This window comes from Pangasianodon hypophthalmus, chromosome 18, assembly GCF_027358585.1.
Source record: "Pangasianodon hypophthalmus isolate fPanHyp1 chromosome 18, fPanHyp1.pri, whole genome shotgun sequence".
Taxonomy (NCBI): domain Eukaryota; kingdom Metazoa; phylum Chordata; class Actinopteri; order Siluriformes; family Pangasiidae; genus Pangasianodon; species Pangasianodon hypophthalmus.
The window spans coordinates 17,319,789-17,335,822 of NC_069727.1; the positions used below are offsets into that span (position 1 = coordinate 17,319,789).

At 35.3% G+C, this 16,034-nt stretch overlaps 1 long non-coding RNA gene across 3 annotated transcripts in view; it reads right to left on the reverse strand.

Annotated features, from left to right (window-relative positions):
- LOC113532309 (uncharacterized) overlaps positions 1-3,737 on the reverse strand; it is a 30,824-nt gene extending 27,087 nt beyond the window's left edge. For 2 of the 3 annotated variants that reach the window (XR_008304794.1, XR_008304793.1), the window contains exons 1-2: positions 2,051-3,737; positions 1-288 (exon numbers count right to left, since the gene is read on the reverse strand). The exon at positions 1-288 is cut by the window's left edge and continues 527 nt beyond it. This is a non-coding gene — a long non-coding RNA (uncharacterized LOC113532309). Of the gene's footprint in view, positions 289-406; positions 607-2,050 lie in introns of those variants that run through there. The other variant, XR_003403325.3, reaches the window with a different exon arrangement.
- Between the last annotated feature and the right edge of the window lie 12,297 nt (positions 3,738-16,034).

Below are 16,034 nucleotides of genomic sequence, written 5' to 3' on the forward strand. Positions count from 1 at the left end.
AGATCACCCAAGTTCAACTAAGGTGAAGCGAAGTGGAGTGGGATTCACAGCAACCCGTTACACAAGAGCCTGTGTACAGCTAGACAAGCTATTTCCCGAAATTCTAAGGCATGTCCGGCATTGCACACTGCTGCACACTGCTGCTGCACGAGCTGCTCGGGGAGATGCAGCGGTGCTCGCGCACTCACGGGCTCCTTCAGTCCGCCGTGGCACCGAAAACACGTGAATGAGCCGAGAATAAGGCGAACAGGGACGTGTAGCAGCCCATAGCCGCCTGATAGCATGTCTCTGAAGGGGAAAAAAAAAACCAGACAAATCCAAAGAAGAGGTTTCAGCTCACTCAACTCAACCAAACATCAAACGTCAAACACACAAATCATAAATCATAAATCTTAAATTCCCCCACCTCCTCATAATAAAAAGCTGACTTTCAGTGTGAGGTAGTACTCCAGGAAGTTTGTGCTAAATTAAGTCTCTGAAAGTTTCAGTGTTGTGTGTCTGTCATGCTGATTTGTTCCATAGTTAAAAAAAAAAGCCAAATATAAAAACTGAGTGAGTGATTATTTAAATGTTGCCTCTATTATTTATATAAAGGTCTAATACACTGAAAGAAAATGACGAAAGGAATCCACTAGTGAATGGAGGGGGGAAACAGGCTTTTTTTTTTTTTTTTTTTTTTTTTTTTTGCTACGCCCCAAACAAGTTGCAGCTTTACTGTAGTCTAACACATGCCTCCTGCCTCCTTAGAGAAATAAGCTCCAGTTAAAATTTGTGACTCACTGATACAAAAAAAAAATGATTAAAAGAATAATACAACCAGCAGACCTCGGTAGGATGATGTTTAATCTCAGTTGAGTTAATCTCACCCTCTCTCAACACCAATTAAATGCATCATCTAAATGAATGTACAGCTCCTTAGGTGGCTTGGCAAAGAGAGCTTCTTCATCCCCTCTCTGCATCTCCCATATTCACCTCAGGGATTTTATTTACTGCCAGAACTACACTGCTATTATCTGTGTTGTAAACAGGTTCATAATGAGGGTTCTGTTTATTTTCAGGTAGTGCACAACCACGTATTGAGTGTTTTCATAAATGAAATATATACATTTACCATGCATTAAATTAAAATAATATAATATAATTTATAATATAATATGCTTTCATTAAGTGACTGTTGGTTGTAAGTGCCATGTCTGATTGCTTCATAAAACAAAGCTTAACTTGTAATCTTATTAGGCTTAAGTAGCCTTCTTGTCAGATTCTAATCTAAAATATGTGAAAAGATATTTGCTTCTTCCAGGTGTTCGCAGAAAAAATAAATTAATTAAATAATAATAATTATTATAATAATAATAATAAATCCCTCAAGCCATCAAGCGTACCCCTTTTATACCTTTATTGTGTATCTTTAACCCAGAAAGGTTCAGAATGTACCTTTAAGCTTTACTTTAAAAGATCAGGTCCGATTATGTGCCTTGAATCTTTTTTAAGGTAAAACACTATGTCCTCGCTTCCAGGTGAAAGATAGATATAAAAGGAATAAAAGACAAGAGCACCACCTCTGCGATAATGAAAGGTACAGGTTAGTACACTTTTCCCCTCCTAACTCTGTTCCTGCAACAAGTGACTGGTTTGAATTGATTTATTGGATTAAATGGGTGAAATTGAATTCATTTTTTTTCGAGGTAAAATAATGTGCTGATATCTGGCACAAAACGATGTTGTTAAGAAATAAAGAAGTGATCAGTTCTGGACTAACAACACTGATAATAACCCTGCTCCTAACAATAGCTTGTCAATCTGTACAGTGTGAAATAATTCAAATTAATATATAAAACTGAAATGCTATATTCTTTATTATATATTTCCAATTTTTTGCAACCATAAGTTCCTTTTGGTTTTTGTTCTTTTGGATAGTGCTAATTGTCTATAAAATATGAAACTATTAATACTGTTATATTCTCTAATACTGTTATTTCATGTTACTTACTAAACCCAGACCAAGACACTGATGAACATGTGAAAGAAAAAGATTAGACATTTAGCTTACCAACAAATTACTTATATAAATCCTTGAGTCTTCTGTCAGGTAATATCTTGTTTAAGAGCAATATATGGTCAATAGACATGTGTATCTACTCATACAGACAAAAGCAATGAGATTAAACATCTGACTCAGGTTCTCTCTCTGTGTGTGTGTGTGTGTGTGTGTGTGTTTTACAAAGCAGGGATTACAGAGGGGTTATCAGGTTCATAACTCATTACTCATCGCTGCCTGAAAATATACTGTGGTTAATTTCCAGTAATGTAATAATAAATGAATAAATAAAAGAAAAGAAAAGAAAATTAAGAAAAATTAGGAAAAAAAAATGAAACAGTAAAGTGAACAAATCCTTCATGGTATATTTACATTCAAAACAAAGAAATGACCCATTTTCGAAATTCATACCAAAATTACACAACACATTTTAGTTATCAAATAGTAGCAAATCCAGATTATTTGTTGCCTTTAAATGATCAAATCTCCTTGAGCCATTCAAATCCAATAATCACATTATTGAAACTTTTTATGCCCAGGTGGTACATATAACATCTCAGCCTAGGCAAGTTCGCACCGACAAATCACACCCGCTCTTGTGACACGTGTCAATCACTACAAGAGTCTGTCTTGGGAAGGGTTCTAGTGTCAAGCGGCCTCGTCTGCAGCGCTCAGAGGCTGTCTTTTGTCTTTAACTAATTACAGATTCAGACACAACATTGCTTGCATAATAAGCAACCCCCAATGGCACAGCCTCAACAGACCTCGACAAAAGAAAAGTCAAAAACACGCCGCAAACAACTTATATTTCCACCTGACTGAAACAAGGCACTGGTCATCAGTGAAGATGACAGATGGAAATACGTTGAATGCCAACTTTAGTACCAGAACTTTATCCACTTCTCACCCCCACAGAGTGAAATCACAGGAGGGTGGGGAGCAGCGGGCCTGGGCTGTGCTAATTTGCAATCAGACACTCTCTTTGAGTTCTCCTTCTTCTCCTTCTATGCCCCCAGACAGTGTAAATGGCAGCTGAGACAAAGCTCCCATTCTCTCTATGAGGGCCCTCTTAGTTTTATTTCAGGCCAGTGCTCTCAGACAGGGCATTCTGGGAAAACCAGGAGATGGCAGTGGCAAAGGGGGTGGGACCCAGAGAAAGAGAGAAAGAGAGCAAGATCTTGTGGCAGCACCCAACCCTAACAGCCAAGGGGTATGCCGCAATGCCACACCCTAAACACTTAGTAATATTCTAATGATCAGGTTTAGAGATAAACATTAGCTGGTAAAGTATTTGCAGTATTTTAAGTTCAAGTTTGTGTTCGTTATTGTTATCTATATGGTAGTCCTGTAGTAAACTCCTGCAGTAATCATCTGAAACTCAAGACTGCAGTACAGAATTTGCAACTTGTGACTTACAGTACAGTAAGTATATCAATGTTTAACAAGCTGTAAAAGGGATTAATATACTACTACTGTAAGAAAGAAAGTGAAGCCTTATCTTCAGTAAAAGCCTTATTTTCCTTCCAAGATGCAACCATGTTGAGAAGCGTATGGAGGAATTCCCTTTGATGGAAAGGCATGGGAAAGGAACGCTACATCAAAATCCCACACATATAATCATAATTTAGCCAGGATTAAGGAAAACCCACAAGAGCCTTCTTCATAAAACAGACAACATTAAAAGTGATCATTAAAGGCAGCTTGCAGTCATACATGAGAAATTTTTTAAATATAATTTAATATTTTTTATATATAATAATAACTATATATATATATATATATATAAAATCGGCATAATCATTGCATTGTTATGTCCTAACTTTTATAAACACTCTACTTTCTCCCACAGGGGACTGTGAAAGTAATTATTATATAATGTACAGTTATTATTATCATTATTATTATTATTATTACTATTATTTTTTTTTTTACCAGAACATAAACGTTGATTATTCTCAGATTTTTAGCTGCATTTACATCCCTCTAAGGCCGCAATTTAATTGGATATCAAACAACGCTGACAATATTACAGACAATAACTAGGCTACTGTGAATAACATATCCTGCCCCGGTGCACGGGTTTTGTGCAAGCTGCATATCTTTGTACACACTTAAGGGCCATTCAAGCCTTTTATTTCAGATAGCAAATTCCGTTCTTTTCAGTTGTCGAGACAATGGTTGTCACACCAGTGTTACTCAAGGCCACTAGTAAATGATTACCCAGCCAGTCAGTGTCCTCATACAGAGGTCATGGTAGCTGCAGTGTGTGAGAATAACACAGTGCATGGCCTGGCTGACAGGCTGACAGTGGGATCAAGTACATGTGGCAGCAGATGGCACCACAGGACAAACAGGTTCTGCTTGTCTTCAGCAAAATTTGGGGAATTCAGCACAGCCACTTTATGTTCAAAATGAACCAAGTCTTTGTGTTTTGACACACTGCCTGTTCACCTGATAAGTGCAAACCCTTTAGAAGTCCTTAAAGTAAGCCAGTACTTAAAGCAGCACAGTGTTCCCACTCAAACATTTTCTATCTGGTCTGTTCAATGACTGCACCATGCATGTTTAGAATAACGAGAAAAAGGACATGGTGGGTTTTGATGTTTGTTTGTAGAGCTAAAGCACAGAATAAGCAAAATTTGATCTTTTATCAATAACCACTGGCACAATTGATGTTGCACACACACGCACACACCCACACACACATGCACACATGCACACAGACGCACAAACACACTGTTTTTGTATGCAACAGAAAGCGTTTTGACCTCTGCATGACCTTATTGAGAGATCCTAGGCCTAGAATAGAGAACCACAACTTCTGTATATGATGCTCCCCCTCTCTGACTCTGTGCAATCACAAACAGACATTGTCGCTGCATACCACAAGAACAATTGACTTCTTATGCCACTGAGAGAGAGAGTCAGGGGACAGAGGCAGAAAGTTTAGCATTGAAGTCACACAATCAAATAACAAACTCTGAGCTCTGGGAGCATGTCCTCACGAGAGCCTGGGCTTTGTGAGTCCTGTGCAGTTAAAAAAAAAAAAAGACTTCTGGCTGGAAATCATTGCAACTCAGCAAAATGTGAACTCCATCCATGAGATCAGCACAGAGGTAAAAGCCTACTCACCATATGCTTCATTACTGCACACACGTACCGATTTTATAGTTCATTTTTGGTCATATGGAACACAGTTCTAAAGTCGTTGCAGTGATTTTTCAGCGCCTGCACATTGCTAAGCCACATAATAACTTTGTATTACCAGTATCACACATCATTGCACTAAACTGTTAAATGCAGAATGTTAGGGATTTAGTATGCACTCCATGGGATGCAGGGTTTAGGAACTCCATCCAGTCCCTGCCCCTCACCAACCATTCTCCTTCTCCGTCCTGTGCCAAGAGGAACGTTGCACAAGGATACTGTCCACCCTCATGTCTCTCGCTCCTCCCTGCATCTCTCCACCCCTCCTCTGGCATGACATCATGCACATCTGTTGTCCCAACAGGGCGTCCGTCGCATGGACAACCTAATGACAAACTTCTCTTTTTCACCTCTTCTCCTGTTCTCCCTCCACACCCCACATTGTGTTTTTCTCCGTGCGGCCCTCCAGCAAGCCTTTCTGAGAGAGAGAGAAGCTCAGAGAGAAGCAGCCTCTCTTATTTCTGGCTTGGCCTGCATGCATAGGCATGTATGTAATGACGATGCGAAATAGCATTCATTAAAAGCGAATTAGCCATTTAGTTGACCTCACAGTTCACCCATGTGATTATACGTAAACTCCTTCAACTAGCTCGGCTCTATTAGAGCAAGGCCTTTGAAAACAGGCAGATAATTGTCTTATTGGTCTCATTAGAGCATGCCAGTTTTTATTCTCATGTTCTTTCTCACTCTACGTGTGTGCGTGTGTGTGTGGTGCATGTGTAAAATGTGTGATCAATAAATGTGTGTGTGTGTGTGTGTGTGTCTACAAGTAGAACCCAGATACATAAAAATATGAGCTTTTAAAACAATTTTATATGAGCTCTTTAGAGAGCAATAAACACTGAAATAATAAAAATAAAGTTGAAACTTAGTTATTAGCCCTATTTTTTTTTTTTACTATTACCTACTTGCTGTGTATAAAATGTAAAAATAAAATTGTGCGGTAGTACTACTAATAATAATACTAATACTACTACTACTACTACTAATAATAATAATAGTTTTATAAAAGCTTTTTGGAAGAACAATAAACATTATTTAATTTATTAATTATCATCCCTATTGTTTTACTATTAACTACTGATCTATTTGTTGTGTGTAAAATAAAATCCTCTAGTATAATAATAATAATAATAATAATTATTATTATTGTTATTATTATTATGATTATGATTATTATTATTGATGTTATTATTATTATTATTATTGTTGTTGTTGTTATTGTTATTTACTTGTCATTCTGGCCTGGTCCTAACACTGGCATTAAATGTTCATATATATGTTTTTTATGATGGCATTTTGGTTTAAATTATGGCGGGCTCTGGCACTGATCGAGAGCGGGAAACAAGATGGCGGGAACAGCGCGAGGCAACACGGCGCTCGCGGCTCACGGTTAGGGCGGCGGCACGTGGAGTCATATTGCGGAAGGCTGTCCAGCAGCGACACCGTGTGGATCAAGTATGTAACTGCACCCATGAGGAAACGGGACAGCAGACATCAGTAAAGGGCTACGGCTCCTTCCAAACCTCCACACTACTGTAACACACACAGCAGAGTTACAGTATACAATACTGCACATGATAATACTATACAGTACTGCACATGATAATACTATACAGTACTGCACATGATAATACTATACAGTACTGAACATGATAATACTATACAGTACTGCACATAATAATACTATACAGTACTGCACATGATAATACTATACAGTACTGCACATGATAATACTATATAGTACTGCACATGATAATACTATACAATACTGCACATGATAATATTATACAGTACTGCACATGATAATACTATACAGTACTGCACATGATAATACTATACAATACTGCACATGATAATACTATACAATACTGAACATGATAATACTATACAGTACTGCACATGATAATACTATACAATACTGCACATGATAATACTATACAATACTGAACATGATAATACTATACAGTACTGCACATAATACTATACAGTACTGCACATGATAATACTATACAGTACTGCACATGATAATACTATACAGTACTGCACATGATAATACTATACAATACTGGACATGATAATACTATACAGTACTGCACATAATACTATACAATACTGAACATGATAATACTATACAGTACTGCACATAATACTATACAGTACTGCACATAATACTATACAATACTGCACATGATAATACTATACAGTACTGCACATGATAATACTATACAGTACTGCACATGATAATACTATACAATACTGGACATGATAATACTATACAGTACTGCACATAATACTATACAATACTGCACATGATAATACTATACAGTACTGCACATAATAATACTATACAGTACTGCACATGATAATACTATACAATACTGCACATGATAATACTATACAGTACTGCACATAATACTATACAATACTGCACATGATAATACTATACAGTACTGCACATAATAATACTATACAGTACTGCACATAATACTATACAGTACTGCACATGATAATACTATACAGTACTGCACATAATACTATACAATACTGCACATAATAATACTATACAGTACTGCACATAATAATACTATACAGTACTGCACATAATAATACTATACAATACTGCACATGATAATACTATACAGTACTGCACATAATAATACTATACAGTACTGCACATAATAATACTATACAGTACTGCACATAATAATACTATACAGTACTGCACATAATAATACTATACAGTACTGCACATGATAATACTATACAATACTGAACATGATAATACTATACAGTACTGCACATGATAATACTATACAATACTGCACATGATAATACTATACAATACTGAACATGATAATACTATACAGTACTGCACATGATAATACTATACAGTACTGCACATGATAATACTATACAGTACTGCACATGATAATACTATACAGTACTGCACATAATAATACTATACAATACTGGACATGATAATACTATACAGTACTGCACATAATACTATACAATACTGCACATGATAATACTATACAGTACTGCACATGATAATACTATACAGTACTGCACATGATAATACTATACAATACTGCACATGATAATACTATACAGTACTGCACATAATACTATACAATACTGCACATGATAATACTATACAGTACTGCACATAATAATACTATACAGTACTGCACATAATACTATACAGTACTGCACATGATAATACTATACAGTACTGCACATAATACTATACAATACTGCACATAATAATACTATACAGTACTGCACATAATAATACTATACAGTACTGCACATAATAATACTATACAATACTGCACATGATAATACTATACAATACTGCACATGATAATACTATACAGTACTGCACATAATAATACTATACAGTACTGCACATGATAATACTATACAATACTGCACATAATAATACTATACAGTACTGCACATAATAATACTATACAGTACTGCACATAATAATACTATACAGTACTGCACATGATAATACTATACAATACTGCACATAATAATACTATACAATACTGCACATGATAATACTATACAGTACTGCACATGATAATACTATACAGTACTGCACATGATAATACTATACAATACTGCACATGATAATACTGCACATGATAATACTATACAGTACTGCACATGATAATACTGCACATGATAATACTATACAATACTGCACATGATAATACTATACAGTACTGCACATGATAATACTGCACATGATAATACTATACAATACTGCACATGATAATACTGCACATGATAATACTGCACATGATAATACTATACAATACTGCACATGATAATACTATACAGTACTGCACATAATAATACTATACAATACTGCACATGATAATACTGCACATGATAATACTATACAGTACTGCACATGATAATACTATACAGTACTGCACATAATAATACTATACAATACTGCACATGATAATACTATACAGTACTGCACATAATAATACTATACAATACTGCACATGATAATACTATACAGTACTGCACATAATAATACTATACAATACTGCACATGATAATACTATACAATACTGCACATGATAATACTATACAGTACTGCACATGATAATACTGCACATGATAATACTATACAGTACTGCACATAATAATACTATACAATACTGCACATGATAATACTATACAGTACTGCACATAATAATACTATACAATACTGCACATGATAATACTATACAATACTGCACATGATAATACTATACAGTACTGCACATGATAATACTATACAGTACTGCACATGATAATACTATACAATACTGGACATGATAATACTATACAGTACTGCACATAATAATACTATACAATACTGCACATGATAATACTATACAGTACTGCACATGATAATACTATACAATACTGCACATGATAATACTATACAGTACTGCACATGATAATACTATACAATACTGCACATGATAATACTATACAGTACTGCACATAATAATACTATACAATACTGCACATGATAATACTATACAGTACTGCACATAATAATACTATACAATACTGCACATGATAATACTATACAATACTGCACATGATAATACTATACAGTACTGCACATAATAATACTATACAGTACTGCACATGATAATACTATACAGTACTGCACATGATAATACTATACAGTACTGCACATGATAATACTATACAATACTGCACATGATAATACTATACAGTACTGCACATGATAATACTATACAGTACTGCACATGATAATACTATACAGTACTGCACATGATAATACTGCACATGATAATACTATACAATACTGCACATGATAATACTATACAGTACTGCACATGATAATACTATACAGTACTGCACATGATAATACTATACAGTACTGCACATGATAATACTGCACATGATAATACTATACAGTACTGCACATAATAATACTGCACATGATAATACTATACAGTACTGCACATGATAATACTGCACATGATAATACTATACAGTACTGCACATAATAATACTGCACATGATAATACTATACAGTACTGCACATGATAATACTGCACATGATAATACTATACAATACAGAATGTCATAAGACTATACAGTACTGCAGGTCATAATACTATATTGCAGCATGTGATAATACTGCACATGATAATACTATACAGTACTGAATGTGATAATACTATACAGTAGAGCAAATATTGCACCACCACACATTACTGTAGTTAAACACTACTTTCAAACAGGATACACTACTGCACACTACAATATTAAACAGTCTTGACATACTATTCAGGATTAAGTATTACACGGTTTGAGGAGTTGTTTATGAATATTCAAATTCAGGGGTTACCGAGTTCACTCTTCACTTCTAGCAACACTTAGCCACAATATCAAGCAACTTACTGTCAGAATAAAAGTCCTTGATGACAAACTAAATACACTGTTAAATCACGGTTATAGTAAAAAGGCTAAGAACATGGAAATTGTGTATCATGTAGTTAAAACGAGAAGAAATTGTCTAAATTAGGAATAACATGGCGTTGCATGATTAACTGATATTGGTTATATGATATTCTTTGGAGCACTAGACCACATCTGTTTTGTTATAACTTAAAAACAAAGAACCTTTGACATTTTGGTTGCACAGCAGTAAGTCCTCTAGGTCCTGAATGTAAATGACTGTAGAAATACAACACATGCTGTGTCATGTAGCATGAATCAAAAAAAAAAAAAACCTGCATCAGTGTTATTTTCTTTAGCATGATCATTTTTTAATGAATTCATTGGTCATATATACTCACTTTATCCCATCAGTGTAGTTCTGGCTTTATCCAATGAATGCAGTCTTTCCTATTTTCTTCACCTGTCACCTGTCATATTGGAGGTAAGGAGCAAAGAGATACGCAAGGTCTGGGGATGTGTGTTTGCTAAGTTATCTCTTTTCTTACCTGTCGCACCAGTGGGAATTGTCATCCTGGAAGACACCACTCCATTCTGGATAGAAATAGTTCATCATAGGATAAAGCTGATCAGTCAGAATAAGTTTGTTTGCATTTTGTATGAACCCACAGCATAACAGAGCTCAGGTTTTTCCTTTAATTTGTATATCTGGTATCGCTCTCTGTACGTTTTCCTCCTCCTCTGATAATAATAATAATAATAATAATAATAATAGCATGTTTGCCTCACGCCTCTGGAGTTGGAGGCTCGAATCCTGCCTCCGCCCTGAGTGTGCTGTTTGTATGTTCTCTCTGTGCTTCGGGGGTTTCCTCCGGATACTCTGGTTTCCTCCCCCAGTCCAAAGACATGTGCTGTAGGCAGATTGGCATCTCTAAATTGTCTGTAGTGTGTGAACGGGTGTGTGTGTGTGTGTGTGTGTGTGTGTGTGTGTGTGTGCGTGATTGTGCCCTGTGATGGATTGGCTCCCCATCCAGGGTGTGTCCCTGCTTTGTGCCCCAATTCCCCCGGGATAGGCTCCAGGCTCCCTGTGACCCTGTATAGGATAAGTGATACAAATAATGGATGGATGGATGGATAATAATAATAATAATAATAATAATAATAATAATAATAATAATAATAACTGTTTTGCCTTTGTTTATTTGTTGTATATAATCTGGTACTCTTGTTTTGTGCTCGTTTTGTGTTACCTGGCTTCTAACTCTCTCTACCTGACTAATTAATATTCATATCTATCTATCTATCTATCTATTTGATGATCAAGAATTCTCAAAAGCCACTGCTGCACTATAGATAATATGCTTTATAGATATTTGTAACTGCAAAATATGTTAGAATATTTAATATACAAAAACCTATTGCAGTTTCATCTGCTCTCCATTAGTGAGAATCTTTTTTTCTGATTATTTAATGGCATTAAGTAAAAGCCTGCATGGTGTACCAGTGAGTAGTTCTGCAGTGGCAGTAGGTCACAGAATACCCCAGGCATTAATTACGCTGAGAATCAAAGCCTCTTCATTAGCAGAGTCAGGTGTGTTCAAGAAAGAAAATAAATATCCTGCATGTACATCATGACCAATGTGTGGCAATCCATAAATACAGTATATTACTGTTTACATTTAGTCCTAAATCTAATTAATCCTATTCGATTCCATCTCATCCCATTAGTCGTTATAACTTCTCTTTTTAAATTGCAATAAAAATTAAATATTTAATAAAAATCAATACATAAAATGTGGTCAAATGTATTAAATATATTGAACAGTACTTAAGGAACAGGCTTTGAATGCAGAATGAGCTAGAGCATAAATCACAGGACATTCCTGTATATAAAATTCAATTCACTAATTAAACGGTTATTTAATTATTATGTATTGATTATAACTCTATTTAAACTATTTTTCTCTTAGTACTTTAACATGCTCATTTTAACTTTCTGCTCATGCTCTTTTTTATTGTCTGTAAATGTTTAAAACTATACAGTTTTGTCACTTTATTAAAACATTTACAATCAGGATATGTGACAAGAAAAGGAAAAAATGAAGGCAGTTATCAGCAGTTTAATGGTTAAGTCATTAATTAGTAGATAAAAACCTTTGAGCATAGATTTACAGCTAAAATTTCAAAAATGCATTACTTCTAGGTACAAGATATCATGTGGCCCAATGCCTTGGAATTTTTTTTTTTAAATAAAGTTAATAACCATAGGCTTTAATGCATTCTATGTTGTTATAAAGTTATAAATATTTTATCTAAAAAAATTTTCCTTCAGTATATGCATTTCTCTCTCTCTCTCTCTTTCTCTTTCTCTTTTAGGAAATTTGGCAAGCCATTTTATTCTGACAGATACATTCAACATTGCAGTTATTACAGTGGATATGGTTGTAAAAAAAAAAAAAAAAAGAAAGCCCTCTACTGGTTCAAACACGACATTGCACTTAGTAAATACACCTGTTTGTGGTGATATCTATGGCTTTTTTTTCTATCCAAGTTATTCAGTGTTTGATAGTATTATATATCTGAAAGTGTAGAGTTATATAGATATATTAGTTAATGAAAAACACAGAGCAAATGCAAAAGGACATAAATTGTAGGTAAGAAGTAGGTGACAGAGACTGGACTTCTGTGTTTGTGTTCTCTGGCCTCATGTTTGTGGTGCTGTTGTGTACACACTGAGCCAAATGTCTACAGATTAAGTAATTAAGGCAAAAAATATTAACTGTGAATGTTAATTATAAAATGTCTTCCTCTGATATAACAACAGAGATTCTCTTCTTTGTATAAAAGCATTTGAATATGTGTATTATGCTGAAGGACAAAATGATGATCTTGAGCACACACAGATATGTTCATGGCTTTGATAATAAAAGAGAAGGCTGAATAAAGTCCTCTGTGAAGGACACATAACATACTAACATGCTGTTATTTAAACATAGCTCCAGTACAGAAATCAGCCTCTCAAAGAGGATGTTGTTTAGTTGCTATTCCTCTTTCTTTATCGTAACAATACATGTATTCTTACCTGCTAAAATGCTCCATTTATTAGCTTTAACAGAGTATGTATTGGTGGAAAAACAGTAACATACACCTTGAAGGCCCTAAAGGCCCACTGGATGATCAAGCTTCTTGAATTTCATATACAGCCTTTTCTAATTGAGTTAGAGTAAATTATTTAGGGAATTAAATAACCAGATGTACTTAAGAGCAGTATGCTCTGGACGTAAAGTGGCTCTCTATGCATGTGGGAGTGTTCAACAATCATTTACTGTACACACTGGCATGAAGGAAGGAGCAGATTTCCACCATGTCAATCGTTTATTTAGACTTTTAACCACACCATAACTGCTCATATGTCGCCAGATGTTTCTGTTCCTTTGTCTGTGCCTTTGTGCCCTGGCGTCTGTTTCATGAGAACTTGAGCACAAAGCGAAAAAATATTCTGGCATGAGTTATTTGATTTGCACAGACATTTATATGCAACACATTGATAAAAATATGTTGCTTTCCTTTTGATCTGATCTGTTTATTACAAAGTCACATGACACTTTTGTGACTAGTGTAGATTGAAACAGTAGTTGGGCAAATATGGTTGCAATTTTCTTTTCTCAGCTCATAGACTTTAGTTAATATCATGTCGTGAGATTTGATGGGGAATAATAATCATGACAGGGCCTTCTGACTGGCTCGTGAAGTGATGGGCCATTGCTAAAATTCAACAAGACACTGCGATGATCCACACTCTGAATAAAAAAAAAAAAGATACTATTTTTCTTTTTCACCACAATCCTGAAGAACTGAAGAGAAACAGATACCATTTATATAAGCTTCCAAATAGTGACAGCACAGCTAAAGTGCAGTTTTGGCTTTCAGACCTGTGGTCTAATACACCAGCAATGGCAGTTCATGGGATTTCTTTTCTCTGTCTGAGAAAATCTTCCAGAGTTTTCTCCTGACTGCTATGTTTTATAGTGCCATGGACTGACCTGCAGTCAGAGACATTACTCACAAACCCCTTGGCTCAGAACCCCAGCGCTGAATATTATCTGCTAGAGTTGCCTGATCTCAAATAGGATTTAAAGTGTAGATTCTCTAACATAATTAAGACATTGATGAGTTCAGAACGGCTGAGCGTGTGTGATGAAAGACGCATGGAGCCCAGCCTTTTTGCTTTACTAGAAGTGGAAAATCAAATGTGGTCCATTAGGTGCAGCGTTTTGCTTTACGTCGGTGTATTGGAAACCCCTAAAGATATGCGTGAGACCTCCACTACTGAATGCACTTTGATCTCAGTGTTAGAGCGAAAAAAGCCTCATAAACGTGTCCACTCTTTGAAGCTTTATGATATTCCACCAGACCACCTCCGCCTACAATTCCCTCCTGGCCTCTTAGTTTCAGAGCAAACAAGTTGGTGTTTGCAAAGAGCATCTTTAAAAGAGATGTTAAATGCATTTAACTTTGATTCTTCAACCTTCACCTCACTTTGAAAAACACAATATTTGCTACAGTTTGCTCACGGATGCTTTCTGAACCTTGAAGAAAACTGCTTTTTTTATTCATACTCTGAGAATGAGCTCAGATCTGCAGGTTTATGGCATTGTAACTGCCATGTCTTGCCACCAGGGAGAGCAGTCTCACATCCATGCAACAGTGTGACAGGGAAATCAGATCAGGAATACAGAGAGGACCTTCATATAGTTTTGTGTGATGATGGTCACAAAGATGCTGCTTTCTCTCTCTCTCTCTCTCTCTCTCTCTCTCTTTTTTTTGTATACAGTGCAATACAATAATTTTTCTGTTACTGAAATTTTTTACCAAACTTGTATATATTACTGTGAGAGATTATTATTTTTCAGGTTTATAATATAATATATTATAATAATGTGCAGAATCCACCTCATTTTAGATGTCCACCTCACATCAGTTTATTCACTATAACCAGTTATAACCAGTTCAGAACAAACTCCAGGTATTATATTTAGTCGAGTATAATGAATACTACAGTTTGTATGCACAATAATTAATATGCTATTAATTACTGCTTTATACATGCATTGCATATGATTACTACCTCAGCTGGTTGCACTAAAAGCTGGAGTAATACTCATATGCAGTGCATGCATAATGCAGTAAATAACAGTATATTAATTACTGTGCATAAGGCTGTGCATACAAACTGTAGTATTCATTATACTCAACTAAATATAATGCCTGGAGTTTGTTCTGAACTGGTTATAACTGGTTATAGTGAATAAACTGACTATAATCACTCAGGTAC